Source organism: Oncorhynchus mykiss, chromosome 2 (genome assembly GCF_013265735.2).
Source record: "Oncorhynchus mykiss isolate Arlee chromosome 2, USDA_OmykA_1.1, whole genome shotgun sequence".
In the NCBI taxonomy this organism is placed as follows: domain Eukaryota; kingdom Metazoa; phylum Chordata; class Actinopteri; order Salmoniformes; family Salmonidae; genus Oncorhynchus; species Oncorhynchus mykiss.
In genome coordinates, this window is record NC_048566.1 from 15145857 (window position 1) to 15151856 (window position 6000).

Consider the following 6000-nt stretch of genomic DNA (forward strand, 5'->3'; position numbering starts at 1 on the left):
ACCTCGTAGATTGGGAGGGGTACGGTCCTGAGGAGAGGAGTTGGGTTCCCTCTCGGGACGTGCTGGACCGTGCGCTGATCGAGGATTTCCTCCGTTGCCGCCAGGTTTCCTCCTCGAGTGCGCCAGGAGGCGCTCGGTGAGTGGGGGGGTACTGTCATGTATTGTCATGTTGTGTCTTGTTTCTGTCCTTTCCTTTCACCCTGTCTCCCTCTGCTGGTCGTGTTAGGTTACCTTTTCTCCTCTTTCCCCCAGCTGTTCCCTGTCTCCTCCTAACTACCTCATTCACCCCTTTTCCCACCTGTTCCCTTTTTCCCTCTGATTAGGTCCTCTATATCCCTCTCTGTTTTTGTTCCTGTCCTTGTCGGATTCTTGTTTGTGTGTCTCATGCCTGAACCAGACTATCATCGTGTTTGCTGCAACCTTGTCCTGTCCTGTCGGAATCTACCTGTCCATCTGAGCCCACGTATGTTCATCATTAAAGAAACTCTGTTTGTTAATTCGCTTTTGGGTCCTCATTCACGCACCTGACAGAAGAATCCGACCAAGAATGGACCCAGCGACTTCGGATCCTCTCCACTCAGCCGTCGAGATCCAGGGAGCGATGCTAGGCAGACACGAGCAGGAATTGTCTGCTGCTCGACATGCCGTTGAGACCCTGGCCACCCAAGTCTCCAACCTCACAGAACAGGTTCACCATCTCCGCCTCGATCCACCGGCCACTTCCAGGGCTTTCGAATCTCCGGAGCCCAGAATCAATAACCCGCCGTGTTACTCTGGGGAGCCCACTGAATGCCGCTCGTTCCTCACCCAGTGTGATATTGTGTTTTCTCTCCAGCCCAACACTTACGCCAGGAGCACTGCTCGTGTCGCCTACGTCATATCTCTCCTTACTGGACGGGCTCGTGAGTGGGGCACGGCAATCTGGGAGGCAAGGGCTGAGTGTACTAACCAGTATCAGGACTTTAAGGAGGAGATGATACGGGTTTTTGATCGATCTGTTTTTGGGGAGGAGGCTTCCAGGGCCCTGTCTTCCCTATGTCAAGGTAATCGATCCATAACAGACTACTCTATTGAGTTTCGCACTCTTGCTGCCTCCAGTGGCTGGAACGAGCCGGCTTTGCTCGCTCATTTTCTGGAGGGTCTCCGCGCAGAGGTAAAGGATGAGATTCTCTCCCGGGAGGTTCCTTCCAGCGTGGATTCCTTGATTGAACTCGCTAGTCGCATTGAGCGACGGGTTGATCTTCGTCACCGAGCTCGTGGAAAGGAGCTCGCGTTCTCCGTTGCCCCCCTCTCCGCATCACTACCATCTTCCTCTGCCGGCTCGGGAGCTGAGCCTATGCAGCTGGGAGGTATCCGCATCTCGACTAAGGAGAGGGAACGGAGAATCACCAACCGCCTCTGTCTCTATTGCGGTTCTGCTGGTCATTTTGTCACTTCATGTCCAGTAAAAGCCAGAGCTCATCAGTAAGCGGAGGGCTACTGGTGAGCGCTACTACTCCTGTCTCTCCTTCAAGATCCTGCACTACCTTGTCGGTCCATCTACGCTGGACCGGTTCGTCAGCTTCCTGCAGTGCCTTAATAGACTCTGGGGCGGAGGGCTGTTTTATGGACGAGACCTGGGCTCGGGAACATGACATTCCTCTCAGACAGTTAAGGGAGCCCACGGCCTTGTTCGCCCTGGATGGTAGTCCTCTCCCCAGGATTCAGCGTGAGACGCTACCTTTAACCCTCACTGTTTCTGGTAATCATAGCGAAACCATTTCTTTTTTAATTTTTCGTTCACCTTTTACACCTGTTGTTTTGGGCCATCCCTGGCTAGTTTGTCATAATCCTTCCATTAATTGGTCTAGTAATTCTATCCTCTCCTGGAACGTCTCTTGTCATGTGAAATGTTTAATGTCTGCTATCCCTCCTGTTTCCTCTGTCTCTTCTTCACAGGAGGAGCCTGGTGATTTGACAGGGGTGCCGGAGGAATATCACGATCTGCGCACGGTGTTCAGTCGGTCCAGGGCCACCTCTCTTCCTCCACACCGGTCGTATGATTGTAGTATTGATCTCCTTCCGGGAACCACTCCCCCCCGGGGTAGACTATACTCTCTGTCGGCTCCCGAACGTAAGGCTCTCGAAGATTATTTGTCTGTAGCTCTTGACGCCGGTACCATAGTCCCCTCCTCCTCTCCCGCCGGAGCGGGGGTTTTTTTTTGTCAAGAAGAAGGACGGGTCTCTGCGCCCCTGCATAGATTATCGAGGGCTGAATGACATAACAGTGAAGAATCGTTATCCGCTTCCTCTTATGTCTTCAGCCTTCGAGATCCTGCAGGGAGCCAGGTTTTTCACTAAGTTGGACCTTCGTAACGCTTACCATCTCGTGCGCATCAGGGAGGGGGACGAGTGGAAGACGGCGTTTAACACTCCGTTAGGGCACTTTGAATACCGGGTTCTTCCTTTCGGCCTCGCTAACGCTCCAGCTGTCTTTCAGGCATTAGTCAATGATGTCCTGAGAGACATGCTGAACATCTTTGTTTTCGTTTACCTTGACGATATCCTGATTTTTTCACCGTCACTCCAGATTCATGTTCAGCACGTTCGACGTGTCCTCCAGCGCCTTTTAGAGAATTGTCTTTTTGTGAAGGCTGAGAAGTGCACTTTTCATGCCTCCTCCGTCACATTTCTCGGTTCTGTTATTTCCGCTGAAGGCATTAAGATGGATCCCGCTAAGGTCCAAGCTGTCATTGATTGGCCCGTCCCTAAGTCACGCGTCGAGCTGCAGCGCTTTCTCGGCTTCGCGAACTTCTATCGTCGTTTCATCCGTAATTTCGGTCAGGTGGCAGCTCCTCTCACAGCCCTTACTTCTGTCAAGACGTGCTTTAAGTGGTCCGTTTCCGCCCAGGGAGCTTTTGATCTCCTCAAGAATCGTTTTACATCCGCTCCTATCCTTGTTACACCTGACGTCTCTAGACAGTTCGTTGTCGAGGTTGACGCGTCAGAGGTGGGCGTGGGAGCCATTCTTTCTCAGCGCTCCCTCTCTGACGACAAGGTCCACCCATGCGCGTATTTTTCTCATCGCCTGTCGCCGTCGGAACGTAACTATGATGTGGGAAACCGCGAACTGCTCGCCATCCGGTTAGCCCTAGGCGAATGGCGACAGTGGTTGGAGGGGGCGACCGTTCCTTTTGTCGTTTGGACTGACCATAGGAACCTTGAGTACATCCGTTCTGCCAAACGACTTAATGCGCGTCAGGCGCGTTGGGCGCTGTTTTTCGCTCGTTTCGAGTTCGTGATTTCTTATCGTCCGGGCTCTAAGAACACCAAGCCTGATGCTTTATCTCGTCTCTTCAGTTCTTCAGTAGCCTCCACTGACCCCGAGGGGATTCTCCCTGAGGGGCGTGTTGTCGGGTTGACTGTCTGGGGAATTGAGAGGCAGGTAAAGCAAGCGCTCACTCACACTCCGTCGCCGCGCGCTTGTCCTAGGAACCTTCTTTTCGTTCCCGTTCCTACTCGTCTGGCCGTTCTTCAGTGGGCTCACTCTGCCAAGTTAGCCGGCCACCCTGGCGTTCGGGGTACGCTTGCTTCCATTCGCCAGCGTTTTTGGTGGCCCACCCGGGAGCATGACACGCGTCGTTTCGTGGCTGCTTGTTCGGTCTGCGCGCAGACTAAGTCCGGTAACTCCCCTCCTGCCGGCCGTCTCAGGCCGCTTCCCATTCCCTCTCGACCGTGGTCTCACATCGCCTTAGATTTTGTCACCGGACTGCCTTCGTCAGCGGGGAAGACTGTTATTCTTACGGTTGTCGATAGGTTCTCTAAGGCGGCTCATTTCATTCCCCTTGCTAAGCTTCCTTCTGCTAAAGAGACGGCACAAATCATCATCGAGAATGTTTTCAGAATTCATGGCCTTCCGTCAGACGTCGTTTCGGACAGAGGTCCGCAATTCACGTCTCAATTTTGGAGGGAGTTTTGCCGTTTGATTGGGGCTTCCGTCAGTCTCTCTTCCGGCTTTCACCCCCAGTCTAACGGTCAAGCAGAACGGGCCAATCAGACTATTGGTCGCATCTTACGCAGTCTTTCTTTTCGCAACCCTGCGTCTTGGTCAGAACAGCTCCCCTGGGCAGAATACGCCCACAACTCGCTTCCTTCGTCTGCGACCGGGCTATCTCCTTTTCAGAGTAGCCTCGGGTACCAGCCTCCGCTGTTCTCATCTCAGTTCGCCGAGTCCAGCGTCCCCTCCGCTCAGGCTTTTGTCCAACGTTGCGAGCGCACCTGGAAGAGGGTCAGGTCTGCACTTTGCCGATATAGGACGCAGACTGTGAGGGCTGCTAATAAGCGTAGAACTAAGAGTCCTAGATATTGTCGCGGTCAGAGAGTTTGGCTCTCCACTCAGAACCTTCCCCTTAAGACGGCTTCTCGCAAGTTGACCCCGCGGTTCATTGGTCCGTTCCGTATTTCTCGGGTCATTAATCCTGTCGCAGTTCGACTTCTTCTTCCGCGATACCTTCGTCGCGTCCACCCGGTCTTCCATGTCTCCTGTATCAAGCCCGTTCTTCGCGCCCCCGCTCGTCTTCCCCCCCCCCCCCCCCCATCCTTGTCGAGGGCGCACCCATCTACAGGGTCCGTAGGATTTTGGACATGCGTCCTCGGGGCCGTGGTCACCAATACCTCGTAGATTGGGAGGGGTACGGTCCTGAGGAGAGGAGTTGGGTTCCCTCTCGGGACGTGCTGGACCGTGCGCTGATCGAGGATTTCCTCCGTTGCCGCCAGGTTTCCTCCTCGAGTGCGCCAGGAGGCGCTCGGTGAGTGGGGGGGTACTGTCATGTATTGTCATGTTGTGTCTTGTTTCTGTCCTTTCCTTTCACCCTGTCTCCCTCTGCTGGTCGTGTTAGGTTACCTTTTCTCCTCTTTCCCCCAGCTGTTCCCTGTCTCCTCCTAACTACCTCATTCACCCCTTTTCCCACCTGTTCCCTTTTTCCCTCTGATTAGGTCCTCTATATCCCTCTCTGTTTTTGTTCCTGTCCTTGTCGGATTCTTGTTTGTGTGTCTCATGCCTGAACCAGACTATCATCGTGTTTGCTGCAACCTTGTCCTGTCCTGTCGGAATCTACCTGTCCATCTGAGCCCACGTATGTTCATCATTAAAGAAACTCTGTTTGTTAATTCGCTTTTGGGTCCTCATTCACGCACCTGACAGAAGAATCCGACCAAGAATGGACCCAGCGACTTCGGATCCTCTCCACTCAGCCGTCGAGATCCAGGGAGCGATGCTAGGCAGACACGAGCAGGAATTGTCTGCTGCTCGACATGCCGTTGAGACCCTGGCCACCCAAGTCTCCAACCTCACAGAACAGGTTCACCATCTCCGCCTCGATCCACCGGCCACTTCCAGGGCTTTCGAATCTCCGGAGCCCAGAATCAATAACCCGCCGTGTTACTCTGGGGAGCCCACTGAATGCCGCTCGTTCCTCACCCAGTGTGATATTGTGTTTTCTCTCCAGCCCAACACTTACGCCAGGAGCACTGCTCGTGTCGCCTACGTCATATCTCTCCTTACTGGACGGGCTCGTGAGTGGGGCACGGCAATCTGGGAGGCAAGGGCTGAGTGTACTAACCAGTATCAGGACTTTAAGGAGGAGATGATACGGGTTTTTGATCGATCTGTTTTTGGGGAGGAGGCTTCCAGGGCCCTGTCTTCCCTATGTCAAGGTAATCGATCCATAACAGACTACTCTATTGAGTTTCGCACTCTTGCTGCCTCCAGTGGCTGGAACGAGCCGGCTTTGCTCGCTCATTTTCTGGAGGGTCTCCGCGCAGAGGTAAAGGATGAGATTCTCTCCCGGGAGGTTCCTTCCAGCGTGGATTCCTTGATTGAACTCGCTAGTCGCATTGAGCGACGGGTTGATCTTCGTCACCGAGCTCGTGGAAAGGAGCTCGCGTTCTCCGTTGCCCCCCTCTCCGCATCACTACCATCTTCCTCTGCCGGCTCGGGAGCTGAGCCTATGCAGCTGGGAG